Source organism: Mus musculus, chromosome 4 (assembly GCF_000001635.26).
Source record: "Mus musculus strain C57BL/6J chromosome 4, GRCm38.p6 C57BL/6J".
NCBI classification, from domain to species: Eukaryota; Metazoa; Chordata; class Mammalia; order Rodentia; family Muridae; genus Mus; species Mus musculus.
In genome coordinates, this window is record NC_000070.6 from 11,680,015 (window position 1) to 11,699,445 (window position 19,431).

Below are 19,431 nucleotides of genomic sequence, written 5' to 3' on the forward strand. Positions count from 1 at the left end.
TTCCTTAATTATTATGTATACACACAGATTACTGAGTCCATTTGGTATTGCCTGCAAATATATGTACACACACACACACACACACGCACATACACGCGCGCGCGTGCGCACACACACACACACGCACACGCATGTGTGCGTGTACATGCTATGGATTGCTCAGAGGTCACAGGTCACAGGTCAGAGGAGATCTTAGGAGAGTCAATTCTTCTACAGTGTGGGTTCTGAATATTGAATTCAGGTTTTTAGGCTTAATGATAATTAGTTTAACTTTCTGAACCATATTAATGGCCCCAAATTTTTTCAATCACCTTTGGCTTTCTTTTTTGATCTATTGGTGTTAATGAGTAAGTTGCTCAATTTCCATGTATTTATGTAGTTTATAAAGCTTTTTTTTGGTAATTGATTTCTAGTTTTATAGCATTATGCTTATAAAAGATAACATAATTTCCGTTTTCCTTCTAGTACCTTCAGTAGGCCTGGATTTGTAAATAGATACTGTTTGAATTTGACATTGTTATGGAATATCTTGTTTTGTCTATATTAGTTAAAAGTTCTGCTGGCTATAGTAGTCTGGGTTGGCCTCTGTAGTATCTTAGAGTATGCAAGACATCTGTATAGGCCCTTCTGGCTTATAGAGTCTCTGTTGAGAAGTCAGCTATAATTCTAATGTATCTGCCTTTATATAGTACTTGGTCTTTTTCCTTTACAGCTTTTAATATTCTTTCTTTGTTCTGTATGTTATTAGTGTTTTGATTATTATGTGGCTGGGGACTTTCTTTTCTGGTTCAATCTACTTGGTGTTCTGTAAGCTTCTTGTATCTTTATAGGCCTCTCCTTCTTTAGTTTAGGAAAAGTTTTCTCTGCAATTTTATTAAATATATTTTCCTGGTTTCTGAGCGAGGATCTTTTCCTTCTTCCATTTGTATTATCCTTAGATTTGGTCTTTTCATAATCTCAGACTTCCTAGATGTTTTGTGTCAGAAACTTTTTAGATTTAACATCTTCTTTGACCGTGTGTATCAATTTCTTCTATTGTATCTTCTATGACTGTGATTCTCTCTTCCACCTCTTGTATTTTGTTGGTGACGCTTAAGTGTGTAGCTTCTGTTCACTTACCTAGATTTTCCATCTCCAGGATTCCCTCAGTTTGTGTTTTCTTTATTGTTTCTATTTCCATTTTCAGGTCTTGAACAGTTTTATTCATTTTTTTCAAGTGTTTGTTTGTGTTTTCCAGGATTATTTTTTAAGGGATTTGTTCATTTCCTCCGTAAGAGCCTCATTCATCTTCATAAGATTGGGTTTAAGGTCATTTTCAGTTTCAGCTGTGTTGGAATCTCCCGTGCTTGCTGTAGTAGGGTAGCTGGGCTGTGGTGGTGCCCTATTGTCCTGGGCACTGCTGACTGTGTTCTTGCACTGGCTTTTAGTCGTTTGTGTTTGGAGTTGTCATGGGTTTATGTGCTGATTTCTGACTTTGTCTTTGTTGGGTGGATTTTTTTTGGATGTTTTCGCCCTGCTTTCTGTTTTCTCTCTGGTCTTCTGGCCTAAGTGGCCTGTAGTTCTGGCTAACTCTTCTGTTAACTTCAGGCCCAATAGTGTGTCTCCAGTGGGGTTTTGGTGGGCAGTATGACCTCTGGGGTTTTAGATACTTGTGTCGCCTCTGTGGTTCCAGGTCCATGGGGTTCCTGGGGTTTTCAGTACTGGCATTGTCTCAGGTAGAATGGGAGTCTTTTGCAGGGGTTGTTGGCCAGGATATGGAGCTCAGGGGAGGGGTGCCTGCTGGGAACTGCTAGATGAGTTAAAAGGACATACAGTTTTGGAGGCCAGTCATTCCACCTGTATATTTTTTTTCTTTAAAAAATCTACATGTATGTATGTATGTATGTATGTATGTTGTATATGTGTATTGGTGCACATGCTGTGGTTTGCTCCTCGGGCAGAAGGCAGCTCTCAGGAGTCTGTTCTCTTCTTCTCTGCCTCAGTCCCAGGGTTTGGCCTCAGGCCATTAGGCTTGGTATCAAGCACCTTTCCTACTGAGCCATCCCAATAGCCCAAGCAGTATATTTTCAAGTAGCCTGGTTTTGGCTCACTGCATCTTTCTTCTCTGTGATATTCCACTGTCAGGCTTTCAGTCTGTCCTGAGTAGTTTTTACTTTAAGGATTTCTATTTGATTTTTAAGAAAAGTTTCAGTCTCTCTGTTAACTTCTCTGTTGTGATATTAAGTCATATCTCTTCAGTTTTCCTGAAGTTTATTGAATTTTCTGAAAACTAAAGATAGCTATCTTAAGTTTGAAAGTCTCCCATAGAGTTGAAGTTTAGTGTCCTTATTTTGACAGGTAGGATCAAGTTTTCCTAAAAGTGCTTGACACTTGTTAGTGTGCAACATTGTTTCAGTATCAAAGAATTAGTGGGTTTTTGTTGTTGTTGTTTGTTGTTCTTTTATAACTTAACTCTTTTATGCCTGGCTCTCCAGGACTTCAAGCAGGCTCTTTGTTGAATCTGATCCTGTGGTTGTTTCTGTTTCAACATTAGATGGCAGTCTCAGGCCAGTTCTGCTTCAAGTCTGACTTCAGTGTTTCAGCATTAGAGGCTAACTTAAGCTCAGGCATATCCCAAGTCTTCAAAACAGAAGAACCTAGAACTGATCATTTGCTCTCACTAGCCTCGCCTTGGAATCAGCGCATGCCCAGAGAGCTCATCCATAGTCCGTGACCCGTGCTTAGCTGAAGAGTCAGCCTGGCTCTGGGAGACTCACACTGAAGGCACTGGCCATGGTTCCTGTGCCGTGGGTGTGGTCAGTAAGGCTGCAGAACTTCGCCACATCGTGAGCTCCTACTCCATGAAGACCCATATAGTGCTGGCTTTCTTGAGCGGCTTCCCCTTCTGCTGACAGAGATTATTAGAAGGGTGTTTGAAAAAGTTAGCTGCCCCGCTATCACAGGGTTTGTGAGACTCTTTCTGGCACGTTGAAGCCCTGGATGTAATTTCTGCCTTAAGTACTGAGGAAGTATCACCATGCTGGGTTGCTTAGTTAGGGGTTAAGAGGCAACTCTTCCCTTCTGTCTCCCTACCCTTTACCTCTTTGTAAATTATACCACAACCAGGCACTGTAGTCTCTCACCGGACTTCCTTAGCATTTGTGAAGGTAGTTTGGGGTGTTATTCACACTGTTCAAACGGGCTCTTCTCTGGGAGAGGTGATCATTGGAGGCTCTTACTCAACCACCATCTTACCCCTCCCATCATTTCCTGTATTATCTTGCTTTATAATAAGAATGGGCCACCAATAAAAGTGCTTACAATGTTATGAGTCAGGTAAGTTTAATTTATGCATCACACCAACCTGCAGTTGGAAGGAATTGTAGTCATATGTCCAAAATGGAATGACAGAAAGAAAATGTCCTTGTCGTGATAGCCAGCTTCTCCTTTCTCATATGCTCAACAATTGCTTGAAAACATTATATTTTAGGTTGGTACTTCTTCTAAATTCTTTCTCTGTAAAGGGTTTGTTTGTCCTTTTTTTCCCCTTTGTGGACAAAAGAAGCATATAAATTCATATTATATAGAACACCCAGTGGCTTACTCTGACTACTAATGTGAATTTACTTCTGAAAGACCCATTCTCAGAACTCTCTGATTTATTGTTTTAATTCTGACTTGTTACCTCCTGAGCATCGAGGAGACTATCATCCCAGGTTTAAATAAATGAGCTTACTGGGCCACCTCCCTGTTTTCCTCTATCCCTGGAGGATTTTCTCCTGCGTAACCAGTGGCTTTTACAGGAAGTGCGTTCTGAAGTGGCTGAGTGGCTGCAGGGGAGGCTCCTGCTGTTCTCATGCGTGACCTCATGTCATTCTTCTCATGTAGTATTTCACTGAGAGTTGGGCCAGGTACTGAATAGTGTGTTCAAAACAATGTTTCCCCTAACGGGGAGTCAATGCCAGCCCCCATTGCTGCGGATGCAGTGACACCAAGCTAATTCTCACGCTTCCTACCCGACCTCCACTGTCTCAGGACAAACAGACCATAAATTTTACAATGATGCGACCTTGTATGATACAGAAGACGAAATTTTTCTGGACCATTTTTTTTTTTTTTTGAGCTCTTGGAACCATGCTCCACTATGTTCATAGCCGTCTTATTTATAATAGTAAGAAGCTGGAAAGAACCTTGTATTTCCTTCTCTTTTGGAAATTGATTTTATTATTTACCAACAGTTTTTAACCCCTCCGTGATGGTTTGTGTACGCTTAGCTAAGAGAGTTACACTCTTAGAAGGTGTGACCCTGTGGGGTAGGTGTGTCACTGTGGGTGTGGGTTTAACACCCTCCTCCTGGCTTCCTGGAAGTCAGTCTTCTATTAGCAGCCTTCAGATGAAGATGTAGAACTCTCAGCTCCTCCTGCACCATGCCTGCCTAGATGCTGTCCTGCTCTCACCTTGATGATACTGGACTCAAATCTCTGAACCTGTAATCTGGCCCCAACTAAATATTGTTTTTGTAAGAGTTGCCTTGGACAGATTGGGAGAAGGTCTTTACCAATTCTAAATCTGATAGGGAGCTAATATCGAATATATATAAAGAACTCAAGAAGTTGGACTCCAGAAACCAAATAACCCTATTTAAAAATGGGGTACAGAGCTAAACAAAGAATTCTCAATTGAGGAATATCGAATGGCTGAGGCACACACATCTAAAAAATGTTCAACATCCTTAATCATCAGGGAAATGCAAATCAAAACAACCCTGAGATTCTACCTCACACCAGTCAGAATGGCTAAGGTAAAAAACTCAGATGACAGCAGTTGTTGTCGAGGATGTGGAGAAAGAGGAACACTCCTCCATTGTTGGTGGGATTGCAAGCTGGTACAACCACTCTGGAAATCAGTTTGGCGGTTCCTCAGAAAATAGGACATAGTACTACTGGATGATCCAAGAATATCCTCTCGTGAGCATATACCCAGAAGATGTTCCAACTGGTAATAAGGACACATGCTCCACTATGTTCATAGCATCCTTATTTATAATAGCCAGAAGCTGGAAAAAACCCAGATGTCCCTCAACAGAGGAATGGATACAGAAGATGTGATATATTTACACTGTGGATTACTACTCAGCAATAAAAAAACAATGAATTTATAAAATTCTTAGACAAATGGATGGATCTGGAGGATATCATCCTGAGTAAGGTAACTCAATAACAAAAGAACACACATGATATGCACTCACTGATAAGTGGATATTAGCCCAGAAGCTCAGAATACCCAAGATACAATTTGCAAAACACATGAAACTCAAGAAGGAAGACCAAAGTGTGGATACTTCGATCCTTCTTAGAAGGGGGAACAAAATACCCATGGAAGGAATTACAGAGACAAAGTTCGGAGCAGAGACTGAAGGAATGACCATCCAGAAACTGCCCCACCTGGAGATCCATCCCATAAAAAAACCCACCAAACCCAGACATTATTGCAGATGCCAACAAGAGCTTGCTGACAGGAGACTGATATAGCTGTCTTCTGAGGGGCTCTGCCAGTGCCTGACTAATACAGAAGTGGATGCTCACAGTCATCCATTGGATGCAGCACAGGGTCCCCAATGAAGAAGCTACAGAAAGTATCCAAGTTGCTGAAGGGGTTTGCAGTCCCCTAGGAGGAACAACAATATGAACTAGCCAGTACCCCCCAGAGCTCCCTGGGACTAAACCACCAATCAAAGAAAACAGTGGGAGGGACTTGTGGCTCTAGCTGCATATGTAGCAGAGGATGGCCTAGTCAGTAGGTCATCAATGGGAGGAAAGGCCCTAGGTCCTGTGAAGGTTCTATGCTCCAGTATAGGGAATGCTGAGGCCAGGAAGCTGGAGTAGGTGGGTTGGGGAGCAGGGGGAGGGAGGAGAGGATAGGGAATTTTCGGAGGGGAAACTAGGAAAGGGGATAACATTTGAAATGTAAATAAAGAAAATATCTAATTAAAAAAAAGAGTTGTCTTGGTCATGGTGTCTGCTTATAGCAGTAAAACCCTAACTAAGGCACCCTCTTAAAAAACTATTTATTTATTGTTTGGGTGTTAGTGTGAGTGTGCCTGCCTGTGCCATGGAGGTCCAAGGATAATTTGTGGGAGTTCTCTCCTTTCATCATGTGGACTCTGGTAGTCTAGCTTCTTCTCTCCCTCTCTCCTATCCCAGAATCCATATGAAGGAATACTCCCTGGGTAAGTCCTCAGGGCACTTCTTAAAATTTCTGCTTATCGATTCTATTTCTTTGGTTTTTGTCTTATCTTCCAGAAGATCTTGATAGTTTCTTTCTGTCCTTTTTTTTTTTTTTTTTTTTTTTGAGACAGGGTTTCTCTGTGTGGCTCAATCAAGAAATAGTTCTTTATCGTGTTGGACTATTCTTTTTACCTTATGGGTACTTGCTTTGGGGTTTCTAGATGTCTCACGTCTCTATAGGTATGCTGGCTAACATTTTTAGATTGTTTTTTGGTCTCTGAAGTGATCTCCTCCTAATTCATGTTTAGGTGTTTCTGCTTTCTGTCATCCTCTCTCATTGCTGAATACATTTGCCATCTCTTTAAGGGGAAGCTTTATTTTGAACTTACACCAGTGGATGGGGACTTGGAGCCTTTAGAGTAGGGCATGTAATAGTCTCCCTTCTGTTGCTATAATACAACACTTGAGGCTGGAACTTCATAAAGAGGTTACTTAGCTCACATTTGGAGGATGTCAGTCTAAGATGCAGGTTCTAAAGTGTTTGGCCTCTGGTAATGACCCCTATAGTTATAATTATGATGGCGAGACATTTACTGAAGGAGCTAAGCATGTGGGGTGACCTTGCTTTACAACCTCTCCTGTAAGAGCTAAGAATTCCATGAGACCAGCATCATGTCTTCTGAGGGTGATGCCCTAATTTTGGTGCCCTAATGACTTTGAAGTAAGCTCCACTTCTTAAACATTCTACCATTTTCAGTCTTAGCACATGAACCAGTGGGGCAGGGGTCTGATACACATTTGCAAGCCACAGTAGGTGGATGATCTGAGAAGGAAGGAGAGGGAGAGGGAGAGGGAGAGGGAGAGGGAGAGGGAGAGGGAGAGGGAGAGGGAGAGGGGGAGGGGGAGGGGGAGGGGGAGGGAGAGGGAAAGCAAGCACTGCTAGGATTCCTGGAGTCATGGAAAAATAAGGGGTAGCAGATAGGCTCTAGGGTAAAGAGAACCAGTGTGAGGGCCTACAGAGCCAGGCTATCCCCAGGATTTACTCTAGGCAACACTTTGAGTTTGGGACCCAAGAGTGTCTTTGGGTATCACTGGAAGGTGAACAAATGTGACATTTGAGTCCTTGTGTCAGCTGGTTCAAGAGGTGATGTGACTGTCCTCTTTTGGGTCAGGGTCCAACCCCTGGCTAAGATGTGCATATGCAGGATTTGGTTTTGTTTTGTTTTGTTTTGTTTTGTTTGTTTTGTTTGTTTGATGATTGAAGGGTAGCCAATGGATAATTGTTTAGGGTAAATTTGGAATTTGAAATTCTGAAACAAAGAGGGATGAGGCAGTTCATGTGATGGGTGTTTATGGCAGGTCTGGTGCGTAAGCCACTTGCCTCTGTCCTGACAAAAGAGAGGTTACCCTTTGTGGCAAATGTAGTTCAGGGTTGTTCAGTGTAGAGCTGTGGACATAGCCAGATTTGCCCAGTAATTTCAGCCACAGGCCTTCACTTACCACGTACTCCAGTCTACTTTCCACCCACTCCATTCTGCTTTCCGGTCCCATCTCTGTTCTTGTGTCCTTGAACCCATGGCCCCACCCCATGGCCTAGCACAGCTGTTGTGGTCTCTGCTTTCAGCTATGGTGGCTTCCCTTCTTTTTATTCTCCAGTATAACCTCATTTGTATTTAAGTCAGGATCTCACTTTTTAGCTATGGCTGGCCTGGAACTTGCTACATAAGTAGGCTGTCCTCAAACTCGGAGATAGACTCTGCATTCACGGCGTGTGCCATCACACATGGCTATACTCTTTACACTCAGACACCTGTCAAGATTTCTGACCTGGTGTAGGCTTCCTTTATGTGATGTATAATATTCCTCTTCCCACTCTTTACTGTTAGTCACAGCAGTGTGATGTTAGGAAGGAGGGAAGATGGACACACATTCAAGTTTCCACCTTGGACCAGAAGCCTTAGAAGATGGTTTCTTGATTTCTTTGACTATTTCAAAAAAAGGACTTCAAGGATCTTGGCAAATAATTTGGATTTGTTGAAGGTTAGTTGGGAACCCACGGGCATGTATACCATTCTGTGCTCAAAACAGAAGTTAGACTCATTGCTTATGTGAAGCTGAGTTCGGGTTTTATCAGCAAGCACACCCTAGATCCAGAGTCAAGGCACAGGATCGTCTCCCATGCCTTCTGCCATGGGGGCTCATGGCTGACATAGTTCTCCTCATTTGCCTCCTCCCTTGATGTTGTGCTTGCCCAAATGTGAACATCCCAGGTAAATTCCTTTTCTTCATTTTTCAAAAAGAAATTAAAATATCCATTTTGTTTTCAAAGGCTTAGGTAGCCTCGGATCTGATAACTCGAAGCTGAATGAAGTTTTATCTTTAGGGAGGGAAGAAGTTTGTAAAGTTTTCCTAAAGGTTGAGATTCCAAGATCTCACATTCAGTCTTTCCTTATTTCTCAATAGTCTCTGATGACGTTTGAATGATCTCTGAGCCTCAATTTAAACACCTGGAAAATGTGGCCAGGAACACTGCCTCTGCTGATTTTTCCTGGGTGTCAAAAATAACATTAAACAAAGAGGGTCTTGTGGCTTGGATGTAGCTCAGTGGTGCAGAACTTGCCTAATATGAGTGAGGTCCTGGGTTCAGTCCTCAGTATTGAAAAAAAGAAGCACACTTGTAAACATGAGTTATCCTTCAGAAGGGTCAGCACTGTTGAGACAACCCTTACACCTGCTGGAGACCCACTGGGCATATGACAAAACGTGAACGTGAGGTAAGTCATGATCTGTGCTGTAGCAGGTGTGGGATACGGGTGTACTTATTTGTGCACAAGTAATCTCGGTCTAGTGAGAGGAACCAGGGATGTAAGTGGAGCCTGCCCGTGTGGAAGGACAGCTGAAGATTTCCACTGAGCCAATCCATCCAGGATGGATTCCATCTGTAGTCTGTGTGTAGGGAAAGTAAGAGGACAGGATGGGGGCGTCATTATGGGTGCGGGAGATGAGTGATGACTTAGGTGGCCCGCTGTGGCCAGCTCTCAGGCTGAATGGGTACTTATACCTTAGTACTTGGCCTTTCTGCTTTTTGAATGTGTACTCAAAACCCTGGCTTACCATCCTATGCATTCCATTACTCCTGGCATCCATTCATCTGTCTGTCTGTCTGTCTGTCTGTCTTAGCCTGGATTACTTATTCTTTACATTAACACTTAATATAAAGTGTTATATTCTCACAAGGTATGTCTTGATTCCCAGCCTATATTTAGCACGTCCCCTGAACTTATGTAGTTTCATTCATAGGTTCCTTTTGATCCATCCATTTCTCTTACCTTTTTACAACGTGGTTCAATATTCTAAAAAATAAAACAAACATATTGCCTGCTCTACTAAGAAAAATATTTTGCATTTTACAGAGCTGCTCACACAAAAGTGCTATAAAAACAGTACTTTGTAGGCATCCAAACAGGAGCAGTTCTTTTGAATGTTTATACTTTATTTTCAGGCTTATCTTACTTTAGTCAAATAAAAAAAATTTAAATGGAGGATAAAGGTGGCATATTAGGGGCTGTTTATTCCATGTAAGTGCTGTTTCACTTTTCCAAGGATTCTCCACGTGATATTTTTGCCAGCTTTCAAACTTGATTCTGTTTCCAGCAATTATAATTGTGCTGATGATAGCAGGCAAGCCATCTTTCATAAAGTGAGGTCTCTACTGCTCTTGTTACCATGCCTTACCCCATAGATAGCACTTTAAAGAGCAAGGTGCTCACACTGCAACATTGGAGAAGAGCACATTGATTAGACTACCATTGGGGAGCTGGGGCGGGGTTCTGGGGAGAGGCCTCAGCAGTTAAGAGCATGTGCAGCCCATGGCCCCTGCAGAGGACCCGAGTCCAGTTCCAGCACCTGGATCAGAAGGCTCACAGCCACCTGTTACTGCAGCTCTAGGGAACCTGATCTGGTTCTGGCCTCCGTGGGTACTCTGTACACGCAGGCAGTCACATACACATAAACAAAGATTTTAAAAAGAACACCAGTTTGGTTGCTACTGTCAATACCGAAATAATAGTAACTTAGATGAGATAGCAATTTCTGTCTGTGTAATAGGCTACCAAAGAGACATCACAATCTGTAGAACCTTATAGAACGGAAAGGACTCTACAGACACTATTAAGGTATGGTCCTTGACATAAGGGTTGCTTCATGAATTACCTGGGTGGACTTTTAAAAGAGTCCCAGAGATCACAAGTTCTCTTTCCCACATTAGTCACAAAAGTACCATTCTGTTAACGTTTCTGCGGTTACAGCAGAAGTAGGTTAGAGAGATAGGAGAAAGATTTAACCAACCTGTTATTGCTAGCTTTGAAGATGGAGGGGCAACCACAGGCCAAGGAGTAGCAATGACTTCCAGAAATGATAAAACACAAGGCATCGACATTTCCAACTAAGCAAAGAAAAACAAAACAAAACAAAACAAAACAACAACAAAAGGGAAGATATGGCTATCTATCTACAGAGGTTCTGTCAACACTGTCTTGCCAAGTGGCACATATGCCTGTGACATACCTAAGAGATCCATGGCATTCTGAAGAATTTTGCATCAGTAGACATACTGTCAGTTTGGACTGAAAGGGATAGAGTACGCAATAAAAGAGGGTGAGCAAGCTTTCTGCTCTCACCCTAACTTCTGGAGGGGAAACAGGCAGACAAAACTACTTAGTCACACCCGTGTTACCTTTCATGAAAAGAGAAATGAGGACGGGGATGATGTCAGAGGTAGGCATTCTTTGGTGCTCCCCACACAGGCGTGCTACCAATGGCCTTGCTGTCATGAGGTTATGAAGTGCTACCTAGTGAGCTTGCGTTCCTATGGTAACGCAATGTAGGTGCTCATGACTCCAGATGTGCAGAAGAACACCAGGGCCACACTGGTAAACAGTTTATAAAATGATATCTAGTATGATCAATGTTGTTTTGCTAGTCATAGCAGTTAGTGTAGAAGATTACAATTAATTTTCTAAGAATATAACAAAATTAGCCTCATCCTAGCTAAGGGTAGAAAAAAGAGAGCCCTTGAGAGGCCTCAGTAAATAAAGGCGCTTCCTTCCCAAACCTGGTGACTTGAGTTTGACCCCAGGAGCCATGTACGGTAGAAGGAGAGAACAGACTCACAAAGTTGTCTTCTGACTTGCACACACATGCACCAAACCATGGCACAAAACCACCATGCTCATAGTAACAAAACTGTGAAGGGACCATGGGTGGCAGGTGGGGGAGGGAGGGAGGGAAGGAGAGAGAGAGAGAGAGAGAGAGAGAGAGAGAGAGAGAGAAAGAGAGAGAGAGAAGCAAGAGTTGTGTTGTGTGAAGAGCAGTGTTGATTAGTATGTTTGAACCTGACTTGCTAGAAACACAGCTAGCTTAAATTTTGGGATTCCTTTTTCATCTAACAACCAGTTGGCTATATTTTAAATGACACATTCTTTTAAAACATACTTGAAAACTCTTCTATATGTACCAAGTCATCCTATATTACACTCCAAGGGGAACAGTCGTCATTGGATGCGCTCTGCTGTTGCTGTAGGTAGCCCTTGGCTTCACCTCTCCAGTCTTCGACAGTCCTTACTGTTGCCTCCAGGAGAACCAAGGCTATTTGCACTGGGCATGAGAGAACATGTGGAGAGGCAAAGACCAAATAGGCTGTCAGGAGAGCAAGGCCAGTTTTGTAAGATTCCTGCTGAACTGCTAGCTGGCAGCTGCCCCGTGAGTCAGCCTGGCGAGGTTAGGAAGGAGCCGCCCAGCCCCAGCTAGCCCATTTGAATGACCAACACTACAGCAAGCTAATAAATGATTGTTGTTTGGGGCAGTTTGTTTCACCACAGTGCACAGCTGCTGCTATCAAGTGTTCTGCCTAAGGCTGTATTTTCATGACCTTTTTGTTCTGGAAGATTTACCAGGGAATTCTATGTTTAGCTGTGCAGCAATTCAGTTTATTGGAGTTCTTTTTCTAAGTATTTATTTATTTATTTTTATTTATTATTTATTTATTCATTTAATGGGCATGTGTGTATAAATCGGAGGACAACTTTTGGGAGTCAGTTCTCTCTCCCTTCCATGTGGGACCCGGGGCCTGGACTCAGGTGGTCAGGCTGTGTGGTAAGTCCTGTTACATGTGGCATCATCTCACAGGTGCTTGTTGGAGTTCTCACACTGGCATTTCCTATTTTGACTTTTTTTTTTTTTTTTTTTTTACTCATTGTCCATATCTTCTGGATGTCACGTGCTGCATTGGAACCTTGCTCCTAAGACTCTTAGATTTTTAGGTTTGGTGTCTAAATTGTCGTGGGACTTATGGCAGGCTTCTCCCTGGTAAGAGCCGTGTTATCTCGGAGGGGAAAAGCAACCAGACCCTCGGCCTGCACAGCAACCTGCATGGCTTTTGGGGGTGATCTGACTGGGATGCAGGGCCATGAAGGACAGATGTCCATACAGAAAAGCTGGCATTGGGTGGCTGTGCCCGCTGATGGAGATACACCAGCAGCCCGGACACTGGGTGTATTTATTCTAGCTCCCGATCAAGGAGACAGGTGTATTGTATACAACGGGACGAGCAGAAGGTGGACTAGCTAATCTTGGTCAAGGAGACAGGTGTATTGTATACAACGGGATGAGCAGAAGGTGGACTAGCTAATCTTGGTCAAGGAGACAGGTGTATTGTATACAACGGGATGAGCAGAAGGTGGACTAGCTAATCTTGTAAGCAGTCTCTGAAGGGAAGCTGCTTCAGACTGCAGTGGACACAGGTTCCAGGAGGAATCGGTGGCTCATAATTCCTACATATGCCAATTTCACCAAAAGTAAATTGTTCGTAACATCTATACTTATTTTTTGAGACAGGGTCTCACTATGTAGCCTTGGCTGGCCTGGACCTCTCTTTGTAGAACTGGCTGGCCTTGAACTCACAAAGATTTGCCAGCCTCTGTGACATTTGTACGTGGACCAGAGGAAGGCTTTGCCACTCCCATGAGGCTGAGGCTCTGAGGTCTTTGAAATGCCATGCAATAACATTCACTTAGGACTCCAACTATTCCCACAAAACGGTGGTGGGAAGTGGGGTTCTGGCTGAATTTAGATTTATTGCAAGAACCAGGGCCGTGGGTCTTAGCTTAGGGAGCTTGCTATTCTGCCTGACTTCTGGGCCTGGCCAGTGTTCTTCCTATGGAAAGAATGTGCGAAATTGGACCACACCAGTTAAAACAATTCTATATGCCAGGTCTGCAAATGAGGCCACAGGGGAAATCTTTACATTGTGACACACGTAAGAGACGGTCCATTCTGTGGTTCTCATTCAGGTAAAAGTCCTTACTCTTCTACTGGTCTTTTCCCTGCCCAGGAAACCCCATCTCAGCTCCATAGAGGATGGGTTTATCTGTACTTCTGGGTCAAAGAATGTTCTGATGGCCAGAGAGCCTGCGTCTTCAGTATAGGGATGCGCTCACTGGTGACTGGACATTTTAGGCTGTAAATTAATTGGAAGCTGAGCTGTAACTAGGAGAGCAAAATATTTAGACTCTTTTGTGTAACATGATGTACCTCTTCCAAAAACTGCTCCTGGTTCTCGGTGATAGACTCTTTTGTTCTTGGGTTATATCTTCTCTTCTCTGTGTTTATGTTCCTCTTCTCCTTAGTCTGGCGAGAGCACAGGCAGGCCTCGCATCATTTAGTATTAATTTGCTCATATTTCTCGGAGAGGAGCATGGGAGAAAGATGTTGGTGTCCTGCTTGTCACAAGTTGTTTAAATAAGTCATATAGAGGATTTTACAAGAGGGATAGCAATCTTGCCACTGGGAGGGTGAGGCCTTGGTACTTAGTCTTAATGATTTTATTTTATTTTATTTTATTTTATTTTATTTTCTGTGTCACTGTCACTGTCTTCAGACACACCAGAAGAGAGCATCAGATCTCATTACAGATGGTTGTGAGCCACCATGTGGTTGCTGGGAATTGAACTCAGAACCTTTGGAAGGGCAGTCAGTGCTCTTAACCACTGAGCCATCTCTCCAGCCCTAGTCTTAATGATTTTGTGATCTGATCTGATTTTTCCTTTAATCTATTATTTTCTTGTTCTATCTTACTGTTAGATGTCCCCAAATAGATGTTTGAGGAGAACAAGGCTTACTAAGGTTCTGATCAAATGTTAAAGTAGTCATTTTACTAAACATATGTGAAGTCAAGTATTGCTTGAAGATTTTCAAAAGCCCAGAGAGAGAGAGAGCTGGAGGCAAAACTCAGAGGCAGAAAACTTGGTAGTCCTGGGCTCTCCCTCCAAGCCTTTGTGGTAGAATAATAAGAGCCAGGAAATGGAGGACATTGTTAGTGTGTCTGTGTTAGTCTAAAGCAGTCCCAGGACAGGTGACACAGGAAGTCCCCACAGAGAAGACAGAATAATCAGAGATTAGCATACATATCTGTGGCAGTTGCTCAAAGTGTAGCTCCTGTGACCCTGAGCACGTCTTCTGCCACGCCCCTAAGGCTCCTCTGAGACAACTGTGCCTGTGCTACTGGCTCTGCCACTCGATTGGAGGATGGAGAGTGGTGGTGTCTACAAGCTGAGTCGGTCAGATGCTCTTGGCTGGGACCTTGGGTGGACTGAAGACAAAGCTGGTGTATAGAGAGAAGAGAAGGTAAAACAGACATAGAAATGAAGGGAGACAGCACATGCGTTTGAATTTCTTTCTTTCTTTCTTTCTTTCTTTCTTTCTTTCTTTCTTTCTTTCTTTCTTTCTGCCTCGCCTCTCCTCTCCTCTCCTCTCCTCTCCTCTCCTCTCCTCTCCTCTCCTCTCCTCTCCTCATTTTATTAAATTAGGGTGGTTTGTTAGTTTTCAGTTTTTGCAGTGAGGCTCCTCAGAGAGGAGGAGGAACGTGTGTGGTGACTTGGATGAAGTGGGCCCAGCCAGGCAGCTGTGGGATGGTTCCTTGTCCCTCCCACAATAATCTGGTAGCTGAATGTGCCTCTGTTTCTTATCACCTAGAAAGGACAACAACAACAACAAAAATAGTAACCAAAGAGTCTGACATCCTAAGGTAGTTGTTGCATTATAATAGAGTAGCAGGATATAGAAACAATAGAGTTGGATTTTCCAAACACTTCTCTCTTTTCTTGCTAACCTTTTCTTTACATGTGATTTTTGTTTCCTTGGAGGTCCGCAGTAGGCATAGGCAAATCCATGCCTGGTTTCTGAGGCTCTGTAGTCCCTTCTTACAGGAGAGGTTTCTGTATGACCCTGTCCATCTGTGCCAACAGGGCACTCGGCCTTTGAGGAGGAGGGACACATTAGTATCAAGTAAGAGTTCAGTGACATTATTATGGACAAAGACGGTATTGCTCCAGAGACTAGCACACAGACCAGGATCTAATAGGCGTTCCATCAAAATTTATTCAGTAAATTACTGAATCGTTTTTCCTTTTCCTTATTGGCAATTTAAAAGACACACACACACACACACACACACACACACACACACACACACACAGGAACATAAAACTTTACAGCAAGACATATATTGAATTATATAACTTGAGCATGCAAATGGAGGGGTGCTTAATAAAATCCATCACCGCTGTGATACCACACTGTGCAATATCCTTCCCAAGGCAGGGATTCCTGAGCCTGGGGGGTGTAGATAACAATATTGGGTCTCCAGGTCATTTGCAAACAGCTTCCTTTTCCTCTACCCCAGATTGTGTTTCAATTTTGCAAGAAAAAAGCAAGCCCTTGTCACCAGGCCGTGCATCACTCCTGCCGGATACCCCAGGGGCATGGCTTCATGATTCTCAGAGGTTCTCTTATCTCATTTGTCAGGGGGGACATTTGTAGTTTTCATATAAAATTTAATGGCCAGAAACATCTGTTTCCTATCCAACTGTGGTGTTTCAAATTGGGTAGAGATGGCAATTTTTTGGCTGAGCACGAACTGTATTTGCTATGCCTTAGATGCTCAGAAAAATAATGTAGACCAAAGACAAAGAAGCAGAGAGGAGCATGGAGGGGAGAGGCAGGGTGAAGAGAAAACATGGGAGGGCTGAAAAGGGAGGTGGGCATTTGGGCACCGACTCTCCCTGCTACAGAGAATGGCATGTGTGGGGGCCTGCCCTTTGCAGATCTCAGGTTCTCTTGCAACCTGCATCCCCAGATGTAGTCAGTGAGCCTCACAGAGCTCTTAGCTCCCCTGATTGAAGCTGCTTCCACTAAATAGTTGCTGGAACTCCATGGTCCTCATATGGGAAGGGTTGGTTGATATACAGCAAAACATCTGATTCTGCAGCCACTTGAAACTCCAGGCTGGCAGAGCTGGCTTCTTTTTTTTCTTTATTAGATATTTTCTTTATTTACATTTCAAATGTTATCCCCTTTCCTAGTTTCCCCTCTGAAAATCCCCTGTCCCCCTCCCCCCTGCCCCTGCTCCCCAACCCTCCCACTCCCATTCCTGATCCTGGCATTCCCCTATACTGGGGCATAGAGAGGACCTAGGGCCTCTCCCCCATTGATGACCCACTAGGCCATCCTCTACTACATATACAGCTAGAGCCACGAGTCCTTCCCAGTGTTTTCTTTGATTGGTGGTTTAGTCCCAGGGAGCTCTGGTGGGTACTGGCTAGTTCATATTGTTGTTCCTCCTAGGGGGCTTCAAATCCCTTCAGCTCCTTGGGTACTTTCTCCAGCTTCTTCATTGAGGACCTTCTGCTCCATCCAATGGATGATTGTAAGCATCCACTTCTGTATTTGCCAGGCACTGGCAGAACCCCTCAGGAGATAGCTATATCAGGTTCCTGTCAGCTCTTTTTGGCATCTGCAATAGTGTCTGGGTTTGGTGGTTGTTTATGGGATGGATCCCCAAGTGGGGCAATCTCTGGATGGTCATTCCTTCAGTCTCTGCTCCGAACTTTGTCGCAGAGCTGGCTTCTTGTTTGCTGCTGGACCTCAGAGACTTGCTCTCACCTCCCAGTACCTAAGCCCTTGCCTGAACTCTGAGTCATTGATGTGAGACCAAATAGAGCATCGGGTACAGCTCAGTGTTGGTTAAGGCCCTTGGTCTGTCTTTCTCTCCCTGCCCCCCTACACACACACACACACACACACACACTCAGATAGCTCTCTCAATAGTGTGTGCGTGCATGCTTAGAACACACACACACAAATACATATTTCATTCCCAATATATGGGCACATAGATGCACTCCCCTCTCAAGGTTTGTTCATAGCATGCAAGCATGAGGTGGCGTTTTCTTAATTTCCATTCTCTCACCTACTCAGGCACAGATTGTCAGTCCTCCTTTGTTGCCTCCACTCTTCTGAGCACACACCTCTGTCAAAGCTTTTGCCATTTTACTTTGCAGCAATGGTGTCAGGTAGAGTCGCTCCCACTTTTCAGACAAATGGCATGGGTCAGTTCTGTCACCACTGTGTGACCATGGGTAAAGGACCTAATATCTCGGTGACTCAGTTTTCTAATTTGTTAAATGGGTATTATTAATGATGTCATCATGAGATGACATATGTAAATTGCTTAGTGAACTACCTTGCTCAACAGAAGACAGCTGTGAGCATCACTTGCTCAGTTTGTCCTCTCAGCCATCCATGCAGAGATGGACTTTGCTGTACCCTTATATTCTTAGAAACTGAGGAGAAATTGGCAGGGGATGCATTGCTGGCTTTAGAGTGATTGTGCCCCATCCATCCCCTGATGCTCTCACTCTCGCTCTCACTCTCCGCTCTCAGCTCTTCCTCTACTGTTGACCAAATCTCTTGGGGAGGATGGGGAATGGGAGGGGCTGCTTGAAGGCTGCCCACAGAGAGTGCCACACAGAGTTACCACTCTCCCGCCACTGCTGTGTGCTGCCTGAGAGACTGCAAGAGGAAAATAAAGCACCTAAGAGTTATTCTTGTTCAAATTTATTTTTCCTAAGCATTTTAAAAAAATACTTTAAATTAAAACATAATTAAATTACTTCCCCACTTCCTTTCCCTTCCTTTAGTTCCTCCCAGGCCCACTCTGCCACACTCCTTCTCAAATTGAAGGCCTCTGCTTCTTTGATATTTAAAGATTGTCAGAGCAAGAGGACCAGAAAATCTGCAATGAGTCCCTATCTCTCAGACTCCAACAGTGGCAATATCAATAGATATGTTAATGCTGAAGGGGTAAAATCACAGGGCCCCACCCAGACAAAGAACTACAGGCACTAGTGACTGCTGAGAGAGGGAGAATTAGCCTCCCCTAGGAAGGAGCCCCTGATTGGTTTGGTAATCATTTTGATCTTGTGTGGGACTCTTGCCTGGCCTCTTGTCTGAGAACATCTGCTGCCATCCGATCGCATTCTTCTCCCCAAGAACGGTTTTATTCTGAAGATGCTGTTTAGCTTTCTCATTCATGTTTTTCTCCCTTTACTAGCTATGTATCTAACTGTGCTTTTAGTGCGGCATTAACACTTTATGGGAATGATCACCCTATCAATATCCTGCAAGTGGCCTTTGCACACTATCAGTGTGGTCTTGATGTTCATTTTTCTTACTATGGGCACATGTGCAGTGCTCATTTTCACTGCTACATCTGTGCACCACATGGTGTCTATTGATGATGATGATGGTGATGGTGTTGGTGATGGTGTTGGTGATGGTGATGGTGATGGTGTTGGTGATGGTGATGGTGATGGTGATGGTGTTGGTGATGGTGATGGTGATGGTGTTGGTGATGGTGATGGTGATGGTGATGGTGTTGGTGATGGTGATGGTGTTGGTGATGGTGATGGTGTTGGTGATGGTGATGGTGATGGTGTTGGTGATGGTGATGGTGATGGTGATGGTGTTGGTGATGGTGATGGTGATGGTGATGGTGAGGTGGTTTCTGATGGTTGCTATTTCCAACTGTGTTTTCCATGGCACACTTCTTTTTAGTACCTTGTGTAGTAAGGTGCACATTTACAAGTGGAATAGCTGGGTCATGAAGGATATGAACGGTTTACATATTGATGGTGGAGCATAAATAGAGCCATTGTTGCCGATAGTCCGACAGTGGGAGTGCCTTCAATCCTACTTCGTCCTCCTTCTGCAAGTAGTGTTTTTGATTTTTGAAACAATGGATGGGGGAAAACGTCTGCCCTTTTCAGGTCCTCCCACCCTCCCTGCACTCCACCAATTGCGTTCTGCTTTCTCTCTGCACGGTCATTAC